This window comes from Bos grunniens, chromosome X, assembly GCF_055505025.1.
Source record: "Bos grunniens cultivar Pamir isolate PY7600 chromosome X, Bosgru_T2T1.0, whole genome shotgun sequence".
Lineage (NCBI taxonomy): Eukaryota > Metazoa > Chordata > Mammalia > Artiodactyla > Bovidae > Bos > Bos grunniens.
The window spans coordinates 130749703-130771296 of record NC_141194.1 but is presented as its reverse complement, the minus strand read 5'-3'; the positions used below and the strand labels follow the sequence as shown (position 1 = coordinate 130771296).

At 36.5% G+C, this 21594-nt stretch overlaps 1 long non-coding RNA gene across 1 annotated transcript in view; it reads right to left on the bottom strand.

The window, feature by feature from the left end:
- The window catches only part of LOC147341409 (uncharacterized), a 64434-nt gene extending 51026 nt beyond the window's left edge, over window positions 1-13408 (bottom strand). Inside the window, exon 1 of the long non-coding RNA XR_015159175.1 lies at window positions 11982-13408. This is a non-coding gene — a long non-coding RNA (uncharacterized LOC147341409). The remainder of the gene's footprint in view (window positions 1-11981) is intronic.
- Window positions 13409-21594: the final 8186 nt, after the last annotated feature.

Sequence of the window (21594 nt, the reverse complement as noted above, 5' to 3'; positions counted from 1 at the left end):
TTAAGAAGACTATCTAGTGGAACTGAACCAAGTGAAATCCAACCCGAGAACAACGGGTCCTTTCCCTCTGCAATGTCAGCCATTGTAAACGAAAGCTCAATGAATCTACTTTCCCTACACTCTCATCTCCTATTTGGAATGTGGCTGTGTGATCAATTTTGGAAGGCATAGTATCTGGAGGAAGGGTATGGTCATGTGAAATATGCACATAAATTGTCCTCGGACAAGTTAAATCAACTGACAATGCTTCCTAGCTCATAGGAGCTTGTCTGTTTCTACAAATAATCATACACTGGGCAATATTGCTGGCTTCATTTTCAGTAGCTCGCTCAGGATATATTAATTGGGAGATGGAGATGGTTGAGAACTTCTTGAACCATAATTTACTTGGTAATGGTGAATTTGAGAACCTCTGCCAACAGACTTTTCTGTTCCATGGCCTTTTTCTTCTGGGAAGGTTGAGCCCCGTTCTTTTTTCTCCTTTCCTGCTAAATTGTTTTCCTTTAGCTTTCCATTTAATAGCCAATGATCTGTAATGGATGTCAATCGCTGAAGGGCAGTAATCATTGACAATAGTTGTTCTTAGTATCTAGTTTTTGCTATTTTCACTGTAACTGCAATACTGAAATTCAGGGAGAAAGTATTTCCTTAGTCTTCTATCCAGCCTTTGTCCATTGGCTTCTGTTAAGGATAGCTGGGGTGAAGTGAACACAGTACTTTTGAGCCTAAGGAATTCCAGAGCTGAGGCCACTACTTGTGTTGCTCACGATTCTCTCTATATACACTTGTCTACTCTATTCAAGCACGTGGCTAAGTCAAAGTGCTGATCTCCAGCACATCTGGTCCAGGCTTTCTCTCTTGGTCTGTTTCAGCAGAAATAATTTCAGGAGGTCAGGAGTCACCTTTCACCTTCATAAGGCACCAGGGGTCACTGAAGCATGTTCTGCCAAATGTCTTCAAGACTCTCCTGAGAGCAAATGACACTTTGTTGTTGATCAATTACACTTCTCAGCTCAAATACATTCTTCAAAATATCCCTTATGATAAACAGTGAGGTTTTTCTCCCTGCATCCCGAGCTCTGACACCACTGCCAAATGGTGCCAAGGTCCCAGTGTGCCGAAGTATTGTGTCCCAGACTGTCTCCCTCATGCTCAAGGGACACGAAGAGGAGGCAAATGATCATAAATGCTGCTCCGGGTCTTAACCCACTTCCTGTAGTGCTGCCTGGAATGGGAGAGGCTCCACCCAGACTTCCTGTGCCTGGAAGATTTTACAATTATATCTTGTCTTTGTCAATGTATCCTGGAAAGCCTCTGAGATGAAGGTAAGGATGCAAAGCTTGGAGTTATAGTATACTCAACCTCCCACAGGTCCAACAGTCTTCAACTTCTGGGTTTCCTGGGAGAAAATAGTGATGGGCTTAGAGCTCCACCAAATGATTTCCTCGTGATGGCAGTAGCGCTCCAGAAATGTCAACCAGCCCTGCCCTGAGGCCCTCTTCTCCCGCCCGTCTAGTCTGAAAAAAACACAAAAGGCACCAGGAAGCAAAAGTGTCTCACACATGGCCCAGTTTGCTCACACTACAGTGGTTTTGCTTTCCATTTCCGTCTATAATCAAACTGAAGCCTAAACTACTCCTCAGCATCAGGCATCTTCTCCAGAAAGCATTTGCTTTGCACCAGATCTCAGCTTCACAGTCTTCACTCAGCATTAGTTCTCCAGCACTTGATCCCAATTATCAAGTTCAGGACAAGTCTCAGAATACCAGGACTAAATGGAAGAAAATGCTGGAAGTTCCAAGCCTGGAGGAGACTGTCTCTAGTCACCTGTCCTCAAAGGCCTCCCAGGAAGAGTCTCCATCCATTTTCTGGGACACACTAATACTTGTATGTTTGGTGGAAGGCTGTTTTTTGACTCAGCTCCTGAGATTCTTTCTTTAAGGCCTAAAGTAACTCTTACTGGTTAATGGCACATCCAAATTGGAATTCCATATGTACCACCTATATTCATTTTTAAATTAAAATGTATATTGATTATTTTTCACATGATTCTATCACTTCTATGGCAGAAGCTAATTTTTGCTTCTCTAGGTTAGCATAGATAGAAGATTATTTGTTTCCAGTGAATCTTGGGGACATATTATTAGAACTTAAGATTTCAATGCATGCCTGCCTACATTTTGAATTTTCATGTCATTTCCAACATCTGCTTTTCAGGTAGAAGTACATTTTATTGTATGTACATTTTTGATGATATTTTTCATGCATATTTGTTTAGGAATCTGTTTTTATACACATTGACATAAATTATATAATTCGGTCAACAGAAATGAATTTATTTGGTGAATGTGACTATGTGTGCATATGTGAGTTTTTAGAAATTATGTTCGATATTATTGAATCTAATTTTGCCCTATATTTTTAACAAAATAATTATTGTAGATGGGCCTATATCCTTAATTTATATTTTACTATGAGAATAGCTTTATTTTCCCACAGCTGCTAAGGTGATATGCATCACTTTAAAATATTCAAAACTAAAAAGGTTATAAATTAGAAATGAATAAATGCTCATAATTCTACTTTTTATACGTAGTAACTAGAATTTTAAAATTTTATGGCTCTTTTCTTTCCCTTGCAGATATAATATTAATAGTTTTTATTCATAAAATAAATTTATACTTAATATATGTTTTTATATCTTTCTTTGGTTACATACTGCCTAATGAACATCTTGCCAAAATCTTATATTCTTGGGGTTTGTTCCTCGATATTAAACAAACAACTCTATTTGTTTCATTAATTTAGTTATTTTTTAAATATCCCTATACTTCATATGTATCATAATGAAAACATGTCATTTAAAAATCGCATTTCGCTCATGCATAATGACTGAAATAAATTTATTATATATTTATCTATAGATGTATACAAGCTACCTAAAATATCTCTCAAGAATCTAATTCATATTAAGTATTTATATCAATGTGATCTACTTGGCAAAATTTATCTCATAATTTTCTGAGGCCCTTGGATGCATCCTGGTTTTCCCTCTGTCTGGTGTTTATCATTTTGATATTTCTTTCATTCACATTCTGGGGATTTATTTTTCATATCTCCTCTATGAGAGCTCCAATTTCCTGAATCAACCCATATTTTCCCCTTTAACTGTAAAACTTTTTGAAAATACAGGCTAAAGTAACTTTTTGAAAAAGGCTCTATGCCAAGTAAATTTTTAAGATTTTGCAAATCAAGGATATCTTTATCCTTATATTTCACTGAAAATTTGGTTATGTATAGAATTGTAGGTTGGAAATAATTTTTCCTCAGTATTTTGAAGACGTGGTTTCATTGAATTCTAGCTTCCAGTGTTGATGTTTAGAAGTTCAAAGTCATTCTCTGTATTTATAGGTGCTAAGATTTTCCCTGTTACTGGTGTGATGAAATTTCATAATAATATGTCCTCAAGCAGGTCTCTTTCTACCCACTATGTTGGCAACTTAGTGGCCCCTTTCAACCTGGCATATAGTATTTTACATTTCTGTGAACTTGCTGGGAACTGCTATTATTTGGATAATAAATCACATTTACTGATGCACTCTAATTTTCTTAGTTTTCTTCCCTTTTTAAATTCTTAAAATTACAAGTATGGTCTTTTTCCAACCTCTTTGATGAGTTTAGTATTTCTGCTATGTTACTTTTAATTGTGTTCTTTTTCATTGTAACCTTATTTTTTTCATCATATCCTTTCTATCATAGTTGAAATATTATCTCTTGCCTGTTTGAAGATATCAATAATAATTATTTTTTGAAGTTCTCTTCTCCCTTAAAGTTGATCTTCTCCAATATAGTTCTTCTACGTTTGGGTCTATATCCTTTACCATTAGGATTTTCCTTAGAGATTGAAAGAGGCAGTATGGCTTTCTTTTGATTATAGTATTTGCTTGGTATATATTATCCCATCATTTTTATTTTTAACATGTCAATATCTTTATATTTAAAGTGGATTTCCTGCAGCCAAAACATACTCAGTTCTTACTTTAAGTAATACAACCTGAAAATCTCTGTCTCTTAAATAGTTGCTTGGATCATTTATATTGAATATAATTATTAATATGGCAGCAATTAAATATATCATTTTTCTGGTTGCTTTCTATTAGTTCTTTTTTTTTCATCTTTCTGAAATTCTAGTGGATCTGTTGAGCATTTTTTATGATTCTAGTTTTATTACTATTAGCCATTACTTATACTTCTTTTTTAATTTGTATGTGGCTGTGTGCATGTGTGCTTACTTGCTCAGTCATGTCCAACTCTTTGCCACACCAAGGACTGTAGCCCCCCAGGCTCCTGTGTCCATGGGATTCTCCAGGCAAGAACACTGGAGTGGGTAGTCATTCCCTTCTCCAGGGGATCTTCCTGACCTAAGAATCAAACCAGGGTCTCCTGCATTAGCAGGTGGATTCTTTACCCTCTGAGCCCCCAGGGAAGCCCATATGTAGTTGAACTCAGGTTTAAAAAATATACATGCAATTAATCCCAGTTTGATTTCAGATAAATAAATCGCATCTCATGTAGTGGAAGAACCTTATGACAATACGTTCTTGCTTCCTATCTTTTGTGCTGTCTTTATACCTCTAAAATAAACTACTATTCTTCTAACAGACAATCAAACATATTTGAAAACAATTAGAAATACGGAAAAATGGCTTTCGTATTTACTTTCATTTTAACCACTTCTATAGATCTCTAATTCTTTGTGTCAATCCTGTGTGTCTGTCTGATACCACATTCCTTCTGTCAGAAGAGTTTTCTTTAATATTTTATTGTAGTGAAGGTCTGCTAATAATGAATTCTCTTAGATTTTGTCTGAAAAAGCATTTCTCCTTATTTTGAAAGACACTGTTGATGGTATAAACTTCTGGGTTGATCATTTTATCTTTGTTTTGTCTTCAGTACTGTTAAGATGCCAGTCTGTTTCCTTGTAGTTTGCATAATGCTTGTTCAGTCTTCTATAAACCGCATATTTGCTCCTCTCCATGGATCCTCTAAATTTTCTCTTTATCCTAGGTTTCAGGAGTTTGAGCACTGATGTGTCTCTGTATGTGTTTTTAACTACTTGAAGTTTTCACCCCACAACTTCCTGTGCTGGGACTTCCTTGTGGCAGATGGCTTAGTCCAGTCAGTCCCGCTGGCCAGCTCCTAGACCTGGAGCTCTCCTTTGTAATAGCAGCATTAGGCCTTTGGCCAGAGCTCCTATAATAATCCAGAGAAGACAGGGAGGCCTAATTTAAGACCAGGGCTCACATGGGGTCGCTAAGAGTCGGATACGACTGAGCGATTTCACTTTCACTTTTCACTTTCATGCATTGGAGAAGGAAATGGCAACCCACTCCAGTGTTCTTGCCTGGAGAATCCCAGGAACGGGGGAGCCTGGTGGGCTGCCGTCTGTGGGGTCGCACAGAGCTGGACACGACTGAAGTGACTTAGCAGCAGCAGCAGCAGCAGCACATAACCCTTCCACTGAATGGATCTTTCGAAACTGAAAGTCATCACGGAAACCAAACAAAACTGGAGTAGGTAGATTTTAAATTATTTCCGCATGATGGCAGTAGTGCACTGTCTATGCCAGTAAGTATTGTCCTCCCTGCCCCCCAGCCCTCTTCACCTGTCAAAAAAAACATTACCTAGAGGCAAAGTCACCAGGCAATATGGCTGCCTAGTATCTTGCCCAGTTTGAGAAAACCTGCTCACTGCTGTACTTATGCTTTGATTTTCATCTGAAAACTGAGGCCTAAAACTACCCACTCTAATTGGGCATCTTCAATTTCCACTAAGCCTAGTCTTTACAGTTCTGTTTTTGTTCACTCAGCATTTCATCCCCAGCCTTTTCCCAAGTCATCAAGTTGTCTACTTTTGTGGGTAAGTCTCAAGGATCCAGGCCTAAACAGAAAAACAAAATGCTGAAAATTCATCCAGGAGGGCATCTCTACGCATCCGTATGTCCTTGCCTGGCTTATCTCTACACCTCAAGGGATGTCTCAACATTTTCTAGGTAAAGACTTAGGCTCTGTGTGTTGAACTGTCATCAGACATTTGATGGGGACCCCAAGAAGAGGGTCCATGTAGCTCTCCTCATTATATGCCATACAATGACCCACATCAGAGGTTACTTTCTCGTGTCATTAAATGGCCTCCAATTGCTTTTCTAATAGGGTATAGGTATGTGTGTGTTACCATTTGTCTCTTAGAGATCAGTTTTAAAACCATTTCCTCAGTAATAAGTAAGATGTGCTTGCCAAGGATTCAGAAATAACCATGTGCTGATCAAGAGCAAAGACCTACCATAAAACTTATGACCACTCATAACCTTTGGATTATATCTTTCCACTCCTCTCAATACACGGAATTCTACATTTGGTTCAAACACAACAATAATTTATATTAAAACTGTATATTAGTACATTATGTTTTCCATAGAAATTTTCACTCTTGATTCCCAGGCATTTTAAGATTATATAAAATTTGCAAGTCCTCATTTTAGTAAATAGTTTATGAAAATGCTTTTTATCACCCTATTTATCATATATTGAATATATACTATATATAAGGCATCTGTTATATGCATATGTACACATATACACACTTGTTTCTGCTTATTCATAATTTTACTTATATTGGGTGTAGTTTTACACAAAGTCTTCTCATAACCTTATATAAATTATCAATATCATATCAATATATTTTTACCCAGCTTGAAATTTCTTTACATTTTATTCTAGAAAGAGGTCTCTCCTTCAGGCAATTAAAAGAGTGATGCCTAACTGTTGGCAACCTGTTCATATTTTATTAATAAAGCCAAAAATAAATGGTACTTCAGTCAAAAGTAGAAATAACTTTTAACCTATCTTTGTCATATGTTCTTACATATTTTCTGTGCACATATATTTTTTAGCCTAAAATCCCAGTTCCTTTGTACCTCAAGTGTTCAAACATGTTTTCTTCACTGATTATAGTTTCACTTTTTTGCAAACATCATTAAATGTTCCCTGGAATACTTCCTATTTCTAAAGGTGCCTCCCATCTTTTTGCATTTCTTAGATTTAAGCATTCTTGTTTACAAAATTACCAGGTACATTAGCCATTCTTAAAGTGCAGTGAGGGCATAAGTGATGCCCATTCAAGCAGACAATTATTTTCAAAATATTGGTGTGTCAAATGTTTTGTTTTTTTGTGATCAGTTAGAGATATAAATACATTAGTTATCAAATGGCCACCAAATAAGTTGTGTTAATCATTTCTTCTGTGCATATCTGTTCTGAATTTGTTTTCAAATTACAAATTTATTATTGGCTTCTTGAAAAACACAGTCTATCAAGAACAAATATAAACACTTTATCCAAAATTCTTCTTTCCCAAGGGAACCACTATTAGCACATTGATGAGTGTTTGTTTCAATTTAATAAAAGTGATATAAAACTATTCTCAACAGCTAAATAGATTTAGTTTACATGTCATCATTATACTCCCTAGATTCCTCAGCACAACACTAAACACACACACACAGAACATTTCCTTTTTTTCCTTCAAGCCCATCTTGGTCACACTATACATGGAGTTTGGTGCCATGGATTTTTGAGTCAGCAGTGGACAGTGGGCAGTTGACAACACCATTAACTATTCATGAATAATACAATAGTTTTTCATGGCTAAATTTCATAGTATCCCTTTATTATTGATCAAATCATAAGAATAACATGAATCTAGAAAAGACTCAGTAATTTGACCAAATATAAAGCAGTAAAGAAATGATACTCTAAGTCACAGGAACTCAATAGATATACCATTGATATCTAAGCTATTGCATTTTGCTTTTATGTTACATATTTATTATATAATTATACATGTGTGGGCACCTGCGTAATGGCTTTCGTGGTTTGCTGTATAGATTTTTGACTTACATGATACAGGTGCAATATTCTTCAAGTTTGAGTTCCTTCCTTCTATCATTTTCTTAGGTCTTACATCATAAAATCCCCTTCATATGACATTAAATATGCTTCAGAAAACCAGATTTTCTATTAAGCACAATTTAGAAATGCCATTCTGCTGGCATAATAATTAAGAGTGAGGTATTTAAATCTTGCATATACATAGACCTGTGCACATACTTATAAGAAAAATAGATCTTGGAACACAGTTTTTTCTTAATTGCATATTGGGATAATGTTCATTACTTCTTTAAACAATTCCAAATGCAAGCTTTTCTTGCTTTCAACACTTCAAGACTTCAGACAAGCAGAAAGTTAAAACTTGATGGTAAGCCATGGGTAACAATACTCTACAAAGTTAGACATGGTCTGTTGTTTGGTTGTACACTTTCCAGATACTTCCCTTGTGCCTATTCACTTTTTAAAATGCATGGGTTTATGTGTTCAACCTGAATTAATCATGCATGTAATAAGTAGAAAAAGATAAGCTTTTTCTTTCCATTTTCTTGTATTAGCCACAAAGGATGGTTTGATCCTGAAGTTTCAGTATTTTGCTTTTTGCCCCTGAATCAAAGGTTTGGACATCTCTCCTGAGAAAGACTAAAGAGAATGGATTTCCATTTTTCCAAAGGTTGATGAAGATTGCCTGCGCTAGCTGAACTTGCTGTAGCTGAACCTAGAAAATGGACCTTTTGCCCCTCCCATTCTTATAAAGGAAAGCTTCACGATCACCCTTGGCCCCACCTTTCTGCTTTGCTGTGAGAGTGTGGCTGTGTGATTACTTTTGAGAGGCAGAGTCTCCATACAAAGGGTATTCTCCTGTGAAAGATAACCAATTGACCAGTTGGGCAGTGCTGACCATTTGACCTCCAAAGAGTCGTGTCAACTGACAATACATCTCACCTGGTTAGGAGGTTGTCCAATTCCATTATACAAATCCTTACACAAACTGGGTGATATTGTTTTATTTTCAGTGGTTTACTCAGGGTTATAAGGAAGAGTGAAGAGTATTATAAGAGCACATGTGGGATTGCAATTTACTTTGGTACTGGTGAGTCTGAAAATCTCTACTAGTAAGACTGTTGTGTTACATGGCCTTTTATTGTCTGGAAAGTGTCTGCTCTTTCCTTTGCCACCTTTCCTACTAGGTGGGTTTTTTGTTGTTGTTGTTAACTTTTCATCCTGAAGCAGCTTTTGATCTGAGATGACTGCCAATGGTTGAGCAGTAGTTAGGGTTGGCAAGAGTTACAATCTACTGCTGGGTCATGGTGCCACGCTTGAATTCCTGACACTCAGAAAGGTGCTGTTGTTTTAGGCTTCCATCCACTTCCTGGCCAAATATAGTCTCTTAATGTATACCAAAATCTGTGAACTGACAATTCTGGAGCATGAAGAATTCCAGGTCTAGGGAATTCTGTCACACTCAACTCTAACTGCAGATATGGGTCATTGTCTTCATACATCTAGCTTCCTTAGTCTAGCATATGAACAAGTCAAACTTACAGAATTCAGGCAGCTTAGTTCATCTGATACAAGCTTTCTTTGCTATCTGCTTAGCTGAAGTAGGGTGCAGAGGTCAAAGGTCACATTACATCTTCATAGGGTTCTTGACCATTGGGATATGCTTTCTTAAATGTCTCCCTATCTTCCTTGACGGCCCTTAACCAAGAACAGCCTCAAGAATATCTAGACCCAAATGTTTCAGATTTGAAGTGAAGAAGGCCCAGCTCAGGGCCAGCATCCCCTCAACCTTGCAAAAGGCAAGCTTCTCAACTTCTAGGTCTCACAGTTCTAACACCTTGGGTTCTGTCAGACTACTTCCTCTTGGTGGCAGTATTGCTCTGGAAAAGCCAGTTAATCCAGCTCGCCTCCACCCACCCTAGGCCTATTCCCGCCCAATCAATCTGAGCCACCAAGAGACAAAGAAGCCATGAAACAAAGCTGCCTTGCTATTGTCCAGTGTGGGGGGAATTTGCTCAAACAGACAATTTTTGCTCCTAGTTTCCCTCATAAATCAAACTGAGGCCTAAACCACCTATCTTCATCAGCCATGTTTTCAAGAATTTCATTTCTATTCTACCAAACCATTCCCTGCCTTGATCCCCAACACTGTCCATTGTTATTTACTCTAACTGGCAGTCTTAGGGATCCAGGGCTAAGAGAGAAAGGAAAATGATGGAAATAAGGCCCTGCAGAAGAACAAACCTAGGCACTAGGCCACGTGGTTCTTCACTGGATCTCACTGCCAGGTTCCTTGGGAGCTCTAAATTTTCTGAGTGGGCACTAGGCCTGGTGTTGAGTGGGAAGCAGCTATTTGACTGGAACCCTAAGAGGAAGATCCAGATAGCTCTCCAATCTGAATTTCACATACTGTCCCACTTGAAATGACATGGATACTTGAATGTATATAAATTCCAGTCAGAAGGGACAGGATTTTGTTTCACGGTTTCATCATTTAACACCGGAACACACCACATTGCCATGCATGTGATTATGACCTTCAATGGCTTCCTGTGACTTTATTATTATGTATATGTACGCCATTAATTAAGTCTTAGGTATCAGTCTCCTTTATTTTCTTATAAGCAACCAACACATGGTGCTTGCAAAGCATTCAGAAAATAACCATGTGCTGATCAAGAGTAAACATGCTGTCAGAAAATCGGTATTCAACACTGATCATCTTTTGCACATTTGCTTCCATTCTTTCAACACACACACATATAGTTCTGTATTTATGGTAATGACTTACAATAAATTGACATTAAATTGGTTTTATATATGCGTCCTGTTTTAGATCCCAAATTTTCACTTCTGTTTCCTGGGTAGTTTGAAATTATCATGGAATGTCTGCAAGACTTGGATTTCAGACAATAAAACAATTGCAAAGAACTACTTGACTGACCCATTAATTAAAGAATATTAGTTAGGTTCTCACTTAATCTTTTTAAAATTCATCCACAGGACCTAAAATACCAATAATGCCACCACTCAGGAATTTTGATTTTGAGATTTGCCTTACCTAATCATTAACACTATGACATACATGTACATGCTTTTTTTCTCTAAAACTAATATTGGAACAGACACTTGGCTACTCATGAGTCAGAACATTAAGATTTCTTTTTTAAATACTTCTCAAAATTTACACCCAATTTTTATCTTAAAAATTTCTTTTAAAATTATCAAGGAAGAAAACAGAACTCAATAACTGAAGATTGAAATTGGTATCTCTCAAATTCCATCACCCAGATCTGTATCCTAAGACTTGAAGGAGATGCACTCACACCCTTTACACGCAGCTGTAATCTTTCATTAATACCTTATGTTATTTATACGTCGCCTGAGAATTTCAAGTTGAAAAGCTTACTCACTACAACACTGACCATCATTTTAAATATGTAGCTTTTAAAAATGCTTATATATATATGAGTATATACATAGATATAAATCCATATTTACACATACATTTACAGACACACAAATATACAAACATGCACATACACACAGGTCTGCTTCTCTCTAAACAGAATTGGATACATATTGTAGGATGTAGTTTTACACAATCTTCAGCACTACCTTATATCGTTTGCATATATGCATATCAATATATTTTTGTGTGCTTCAAAATGTTTTATATAGTACTCTAGAAGACTTTCTTATTTTAAGAAATTACAAAAGTTATACCTACTGCTGGCAAAGTATTCAAATTTTAAGAAATTATAAAGCTGAAAACAATCGATACCTCAATCAGAATAACCACTTTTAAAACATCTTTGCCATGCATTCTTCTCTCTTCACTTTGCACATGTATGTATTTAAAAAACAATGTTCAAATTCCCTCTACTTTGAGCATTAAAACAAGTTTTCTTACTTTGCAGCTTGAATGCTTTTTAAAACAGCATTAAATATTCTTCGGAATTTTGACATGTTTTAAAATTTTGCCACCTGTTTTCACATTTCTAGAAATAATCATGCTTCTTTACAATGTACCTGCTACAACAGCCATGTATGAAGAAGTGAAGCGAGGTCACAGGTAATGCCACCTCCTGCAGACAAGGACTTTTAAAACGTGGGTTCATCTTCAATCCTCTTCCCTCGTTTCTGCTTCCCATCTGTTTGTGTGAGGTCTGCTCTCAAAGCAGAAGTACTAACCCTTCTTGGCTTGGCTGGGTGGTTCCACTTTTCTTCAGGCTCTACTAGCTCCAATTTGGATAGACCTGAGACCTCCAGCAACACTCTGGGTCTTACTATAAGCCCCCAGGCATTGTCCTCTGTGCTCTGATTCTGCTACCACAAAGGGCCCAGGTCCCAAAGCAAGGGAATACCACGTGCTCAGAAGGGCTGGGAGAGAAAAATACCCACAGGCCTAAGACTTTGTTAGTGGCTTCCTCTGGTCCCGCCCACCCTGGGAGAATACCAAGACCCCACCCCACGACTTCCTGTGCCTGGATTTCCTGGCAGCTGCTGGCTGTCCTGCCTCCCCAAAGGCCAGCCCCTAGACCTGAACCCTACCTTAATCCAGAGCTCCCAGTTGGCTTCTGGAGGAGGCACTGAGCTCGGGCTGGGTGCCCAGCCCTTCAGTCTCTTCACATTAGGGACCTTTCCAGACGAAAAGTCCTTTCAGAGGAAACCTTTGGGACTTATTCCAGGGATTTCCTCATGATGGCAGTATTGCTCCAGAAATTCTATCTAACAGTACACCTCCCACAGCCCATGCCCTCTTCTCCCGCCCGTCTGGTGTGAAAAAAATGTGACCAAGAGAAACAGGCAGCAAGAAACATGGCTGCCTTGCTTCTTGACCAGTTTTAAGAAACATGCTCACACTATTGTGATTCTGCTTTTGGTTTCCATCAGCATCAAACTGAGGCCTAAACCTGTACTCTCCTCAGACAACTTTTTGGTTCAAGAACTCAGTTTCCACTTACCTAGTCTTTGCAGTTATACTTTTTCTTCACTCAGCAATTTATCTCCAGTGTTTTCTCGTTACCAAATTATCTTGGGATATTAAGAGGCTAACCTCTGGGATCCAGGCCTAAGGGGGAACAGAAAATATTTGCACCTAAGGGCTTGGAAAAGAGCAAATCTAGGCACTAGTACATGTGGTTCTTGACCTGGCTCACTTCCCAGGTTCCCTGGGCATCCTCCTCCATTTACTGGTTTGGGTGCTAGTACTTGGGGGTAGAGGTAACTATTTGTCCAGAAGCCTAAGCTAAGTGTCTAGATAGTTCTCAAGACTGTATGCTATACAGTGCCCAAGTGAAATGATACATATACTCAAATATGTACAAATTCCAGTTGGAGGGGACAGACATGATTTAGCGTCATGGTTTCATCATTTAACACTGGAACACTGACACATTCCTACATCATTAAAGGGCCTCAGTGGCTTCCTGTGACTTTATTGTGCATATGTTTCACTGATTATATCTTAGGGGTCAGTCACATAGCATGTTCTCACATGTAAATACAACATGGTGCTTACAAAGGATTCAGAAAATAACCATGTGATGATCAAGAGTAAAGTACTGTCATAAACAGTACTCGTTAGTACCACTGATAAACATTTGGATTATGTTTTCAACATGCTTATACAAACTGCTTCCATATACTTATGTACTCATTTCAATAAACACATACATACATACATGTATATTTAGCTTCACAGGCAACAAATTTATATAAAAATGAGATTAATTTGTATGTCATAATTTGGATCATATTTTCATGAAAATTTTTCAAGACCTGATGTTTGGTAAAACACTGGCAAAGAGCTTCTCAATTGCCACATTCACCAAAAATATTCGGCTCTTAATGAAGAAAACTTCAGCTCATAAGACACTTATTTAACAACTGAAATTTAATGCCTATGATGCCAACCCTCAGACACCATTACTTCAAGATCTACATTTTCTAGTCTTTTTTATGCTAACATGATATATATATATTCTTAAAACAAATATTGAGTGACAACTGTACACATATGCCTCAGAAAATATAGGATTTTCCCACTTTTCAAAAATTTAAACTATATTTTTATTTACAATTTAACCTTAATATTTTATTAGAAAATATAACCACAGATTACATTACTGTATAAATAAAGTTTGTGTCTACATCACTCTAACATTGTGATCCAGGTGTGTATTCTATCAAAGAGTCATGATGATGAAAGCAGTCACATTTTTTATAATCATCAATAATAGTTCATCAATGCTTATTTATTTACCTATTAAAAATTAAGTCTTAGCAATTTTTCATGATAATGACAAACTTTCCAGGAAACAGAAGTGAAAACATGATAGAAATGATGATATATGAATATATTCCATTTGTTTTTTGGCTGCACAGTGTGCCATGTGGGATCTTAGTTTTCCAATCAAAGATTGAACCCGCGCCGCCTGCAGTGGACCGCTGCAGTGTAGCCAACCACTACACCCCCAGGGAGGTCCCAATACATTTCATTTTAGTATGAAGCTAAATATCAATTTATACTTGTGTGTGTGTATATATATATCTATACATATATATGTATAGATATGGGGCTTCCCTGGTGGCTCAGACGGTAAAGCGTCTGCCTGCAATGAAGGAGACATGGGTTCAACCCCTGGGTCAGGAAGATCCCTGGAGAAGGAAATGGCAACCCACTCCAGTATTCTTGTCTGGAAAATCCCATGGATGGAGGAGCCTGGTCGTCTACAGTCCATGGAGTTGCAAAGAGTCAGACACAACTGAGCGGCTTCACTTTCACTTTTCATATATATATATATACACACACACACACACACACACACACACTCACACACACATAAAGACACATTTCATACATGCATATATGGACACAGAGGGTGAAGTTTAATTGTATTCTTATCATAATAATCACTATGATTAAATATATAATTTTTACACGTGTAGACATACAGATGGTTATATGTGATGTACAAATATTTATGTTCTTTCTCTAAACATAATTGGATGCATATTGAAGGTAGTTCTGACAAAATAATCATTATCTTATACAATTTCCATATTCTCATATACATATACATATTTGGAGAACTTGGAATTTCTTTATTCTCCTATAGGAAGAGCCTTATTATCCAAGAGATTTACAAAAGAAATACCTGTTGTAGACAAACTGTTCAAATTTTGAGAAGTCAAAAGGCCAAAAATAATGAATGTTCAATCCTAACAAGAAAAAAGACTTAAAATTTCATTCTCACCTCTTAGACAATATACTAATAACTTTTAAAAATAAAATGAAAATTCCTTCAGATTTCTGGTGTTCAAGTATGTTTTCTGCATTTACTGAAGCTAGAATAATTTCCAAACTTCATCAAATATTCTTTGAAATGTTGGTTATTTTATTAAACAGTAGTCTCTTGAATTTGGGATTTCTCAAAATTAGACATGGTTCTTAACAGTAAGTCCAGGTACAACAGTCAATTTACAAAGAAGTGCAAGGAAGCCACAAGCCTAAGAACTTAAAAAATAAGTTGTCTCTTCAAGCCTCCTGTTGTATATGTTCAGATCTGTCAGTACTCCTGAGATAAACACAGCAAGTTGTCATGAATAATTTTTCCTGCACATATTTGTTCTGTGCTTGCTATTGAATTACACTATAGTATAAACATTGTGAAGACTATTGCAGAATACATACATCTCTGAAAGACATATGGAAACACTTCAGCCCAAATCAATCTATCCCAAGGGAACCACTATGGACAGCTTAATGGGTACACATGTCCAAATGTTATAGACAAGATGTACAACCATTCATTCATGAGAGCTGATATTACTTAATGAAACAAATACAGCCTACTGTTCATCAATAAACTCCCCTATTTGCTCACACAGTGCTTGAAACACAAAACTTTCAACCACAAATAAACACATTATTTTTTTCAGTTGTATCCTGGTTGTATCATAGGTGGAGTTTTTGTCATTGTTTTTCACTCAGTATTGGATAATGGATACTCATAAATTTCCTTTGCTATTGATCAAATTCTAATGACAATATACACGTCTGGCAAAGAAATGATAAATTAATCAATTATAAAACAGGAAAGAGAGGAGATTCTCACGGACAAACTCACTTGATATGGCAATCTATTGCATTCTGTCTTTTTTTCTATATGTATTGTATTTGTGTGCATGTGTGTGTGTTTCTGTGCTTCTAGACAGAGGTTTTTAGCTATAAATTTTAACTGACATCATCCATAATGGGATTTTTCTTGTGGTTAGAAACTTTTTCTTTTTCCATGTTTTTCTCAGATCTTTAATAGCAAGGCCACTTTCAATTAAACGTACCCAAGAACACTGGATTTTATGTTAAGTAATAATTTGCCAAAAGCTTTTGTTTCCATGACCATTAAAGGCAGGACAGTTAATCGTTCCAGCATGTACATAGGAAGTGAAAGGGATAGTCACTCAGTCGTGTCCGACTCTTTGTAACCCCATGGACTGTAACTCACTAGGCTCTTCTGTTCATGGGATTCTCCAGGCAAGAATACTGGAGTGGGTTGCCATTTCCTTCTCCAGGGGATCTTCCCGATCCAGGGATTGAACCTGGGTTTCCTGCATTGTGGATAGACTCTTTACCAACTGAGCCACCAGGGAAGACCCCTGTACATAGAACTATGTCTATTTCTTTCTTCTTTCTTTATTTACTTTTCGGCCTTGTGGCATGTGGGACCTTAGTTCCCCCAACCAGGGATCAAACCCGCACCCCTGCATTGGAAGTATGGAGTCTCAAACACTGGACCACCAGGGAAATCCTAACAATGTCTATTTCTATAGAAAAAAATAGCATCTTACAATAACTGATCCTTTATAACTTGCTGTTTCATTAAATTTATAATAGGACCATTTATGTTTTGTTTTTTTTTTGTGAATTTCAAAAATAACCTGAGTTTGCTTTCAAACATTCAGTCTTTAAGACAGGCATAATTAAACCATGTAGACTCTATCGTGTATTCTCCCCCACCCCTCCAGCTTTTTTGAGATATAATTGACATATAATTTACTTTGTGTTCTTGAGAGGTAGATCCTATTAGTAGTTTGCTTAGAAGCCTTCCAGATACTTTGCTTTGTGCATATTCATTCTTTACAAACTAAATGTGTTTATGGTTGTAGGTAATCATAAAATAGAGAAAATGGTCTTTCGTTTTGTTTCTTTTTCTCAGTAAACTGAGAGTTTGATCCTGAAGGTAAGATAATTTGTTTTCCTCTATATCAATGGTGTGAGATGTAGAGATAGGAATGTAGTCTTTATGAGTTCTGAAGATTCCCTTAAGTGTTTGCAGGAGCATGTGTGTGTATAGAATCTAAAACTTTAGCTGCACATACAAGCATGAAAATTTGACTCATACCCAAGAGAAAACTTAGCCAATAGAACCTGACCCAGATGTAACCGAATAAATTGAGTGAACAAACAAAGATTATAAGAGTTCTTTCAAATACATTCAAGGATTTAAAGGAAAATCTGACCATAATAAGAGAGAAAAACAGAAAAAGAAATAAACAAATGGAAACTAAAATCAGAACCAAAAGGAAATTCTAAAAGTAAAAAATTTTTTGAAAAGAAAAATTCACAGGATACTGAATAGCATATTTAACACTGTGGGAAAAATATCAGTGAATATGAAACATAACAATAATCATCCAGTATTAAGCACAAAGATAAATAAGGACAAAAAGATGGAAAGATGAAAACAAACTTATGGTTACCAAGGGGGAAACATGGGGGAGAGGGGTAAATTAGGAGTTTGGGATTAACATATACATACTACTATACATAAAATAATCAACAAGGACCTACTGTGTAACACAGGGAACTCTACTCAGTACTCTATAATAACCTATAAGGAAAAAAAATCTTAAAAAAAGTAAATATGTCTATGTATAACTGATTCACTTTGCTGTATACCTGAAATTAACACAATATTATAAATCAACTATATTCCAATATAAATTGAAAAATTAAATCACAAAAAGACAGAAAGAATCACAGTAACCTTTGGGATAATATCAAAATAACATTCATGTACTTTGAGTTCATGAAAGAAAAGAGAGGGAATGCAGGCATAAAGGGCAGAAAATATTTGCAGAAATAAAAGTAAACCATTTATCAGATTAAATAAAAATTATAAATATTCTGATTGAGGAAGGTCAAATAACACAAAGAAAACCAAAATAAGGGAAAGTAATCAAGTTTCTAAATATCACTGACAAAGAGAAAATCAACAGTAGGCTGAATAAAAAGACTGGTTACATGGAGCAGAACAGCAATAAAAATGACAGATGACTTCTTATTAAATTTGATGCAAAGTAGCCAAAGGATTACCATCTATAAATCACTGTTAGAAAAACCTGCCAATCTATAATTTTCTATCCAGAAAATCCAGCCTTCAAAAATTAAGGTAAAAAAGGCGTTTTCAGGCAAACAGAAGCTGATAGAATTGGCTACCAGCACACCTGCTCTAATGTAAATGTTAAACGAAGTTCTTCAAGCTAAAATTTAATGATGGCATATGGAAACTCCAGATGACAAGATGAAGATTGCTGGAAATAATAAATATATAGGCAAATGTAAAGCAGGTTTTACATTTTCTGATTTTTTTAAAGAAAATTGACTACATAAAATAAAAATAATAGCATATTGTGATATTTAAAACATGTAGCAGTAAAATATCTGTAAATAAAACCAGAAGATTTGAGTAGTAAAGCACTCTTGTAACTTCATTCCATTATTTTATACCTAAACAAGCATAATATTATTTGATGGTAGAATATAATAAAAGTTTTATATTTTAAACCCTAGCATTGACCACAAATGGTGGTGTATCTAAGAAGTCAAGAGAAGGAATAAAAACGTATTTTAAAAAGCACCCAAATAATTCAAAAGATGACACAAAAGAAGCAAAAAGGAAGAAAGACCAGACTGGACTAACTGAAAAGAGCAAAACAGTAGACATAAACCTAGCCATATTAATATTAAATATAAATGGACTCAATTCCAACTAAAAGGCAGAAATCGCCAGGATGGATAAGTAAAGAAAACCCACTTACAGGATGTTTATTGTACATTTAATCTGCAGAACATAGACTAAAATTAAACAGGTGGAAAAGTTACATAAACACAAATCATAAGATAGCTAAAGTAGTTATGAGCATACTTCATTTTATTGAACTTTGCTTCATTGGAATTTACAGATACTGTGTATTTTACAAATTGGAGGTTTGTGGCAACCCGGCATAGTATTTGCATATAATCTACACACATTCTCCCATATACCTTAAATCATGTCTACATTACTTATAATACCTAATACAATGTAAATGCTATGTAAATAATTGAAAATATATAAATGCTATGTAAATAGCTTCAAGTTTTGGTTTTTGGAATTTTTTATCTTTCAAAAATTTTCAGTCTATGGTTAATTAAATCTGCAGATGCAGAATTTTTGGATACAGAGTGCTAACTGCATAGTCTTTTGTATTTATCCAGCTAGTCAAAACTTCTGATGTTCTTTCTTGGCTCCTGAAGATCTGTGTAACCCCCTGGTGTCATTTTTCCTCAGCCTAAAGAATGTCCTATAGCATTTATTTTAGTGTATGTCTGCTGGTGACAAATAATCTTAGCTTTATTTTTTCTGAAAACATTTCATCTTCATTTGTGAAGGATATTTTCAGTGGATATAGAATTCTGGGTTGATTTTTTACCCATCAGCACTTTCAAGGCAATGTTCCAGGTACATTTAAAACTAATATAATATTGTTAATCAACTATATTTCATAAAAAAATAAAATCACAATAAAGAGGATGTTCCATTGTCTTCTGCTCTCCATGCTTACTGATGAGAAATCCATAGCTATCTAAATGAGATGTGATATATGACAGTAGTGTTATTTCAAGTCTATGGGGGAATGACTGCCTTTCAGTAAGTGCTCTTGGGACTACTGGGTACCATGTATACCAATGAAACTTTTCTCCTCCTTCACACTATAAACAAAAATCAATTTCATAGTCCCTTTGCAGGAGTCAGAGAAGGTAAATGCATCATAAATCTGTACTGGCACTATGGAAAGCCCAAGAAATGGTGGAGGCCTTTGATGGATTTGGGAGGTGAGACTCTCTAAACAGGGGTTAGAAAACTATGGCTCACAGAATAAATCTGGCTAGTGATCTATCTGTACTTGTAAGGCCTGAAAGCTAAGAAAAGTCCTTACATTTTTAAAGAGTTGTTTGAAAAAATGAAGAATATATAACAGAGACCATATATTGCCTACAAAGCTTAAATTTGTCACTATCTGAGCCTTTGCAGAGTTTGCTGTCCCCTTCATGTAGAGCTAAAGATACTTTTACCTGCATTATCTCCTAGTTAAATAAAGAGCATTTTCTAGAAACCTCACTGTGGTCAAATGAGTACTTCTTCTTCACCGAGATGGCGTCACTGAAGTAATCATATGATGGTCCAGACCAGTATTTATGTTAGGCCAAGCCCTGGAAGTATATTAGAATGACCTCCAGACATAAGTTATAACATTACCTATGATAGGATCTTACACGAAACCAATAGAAATCATTCCTGCCTGAAAGGCAGAGGCCTAGTGAATCAGGGTGCATGCTAAGTTGCCTTAGTCATGTCCGACTCTTTGCGACACTATGGACTGTAGCCCGCCAGGCTCCTGTGTCCATGGGATTCTTCAATCAAGAATACTAGAGTGGGTTGCAATGCCCTTTTCCAGGGAATCTTCCCTACCCAGGGATTGAACCTGTGTCTCTTAGGTTTCCTGTACCAGCAGGCAGGTTCTTTACCACTAGCACCACCTGGGAAGCGGCGTATATATACATTCTTTTTTTTAAAAATTTATTTAATTGGAGGCTAATTACTTTACAATATTGTGGTGGTTTTTGCCAGACATCAACATGAATCAGCCACGAGTGCACGTGTTCTCCATCCTGAACCCCCTCCCACCTCCCTCCCACCCTATCCCTTTGGGTTGTCCCAGAGCACCGGTTTTGAGTGCCTGCTTCATGCATCAAACTTGCAATGGTCATCTATTTTACATATGATAATATATATGTTTCAATGTTATTCTCTCAAATCATCCCACCCTCGCCTTCTCCCACACAGTCCAAAAGTCTGTTCTTTACATCTGTGTCTCTTTTGCTATCTTGCATATAGGGTCATCGTTATCATCTTTCTAAATTCCATATATATGCAATAATATACTGTATTGGTGTTTCTCTTTCTGGCTTACTTCACTCTGTATAATAGGCTCCAGTTTCATCCACCTCATTAGGACTGACTCAAATGTGTTCTTTTTAACGGCTGAGTAATACTCCATTGTGTATATGTACCACAGCTTTCTTATCCATCGTCTGCTGATGGGCATCTAGGTTGCTTCCATGTACTGGCTATTGTAAACAGTGCTGCGATGAACATTGGGGTACACGTGTCTCTTTCCCTTCTGGTTTCCTCAGTGTGTATGCCCAGCAGTGGGATTGCTGGATCATAAGGCAGTTCTATTTCCAGTTTTTTAAAAGAATCTCCACAAAGTTCTCCATAGTGGTGGTACTAGTTTGCATTCCCACCAACAA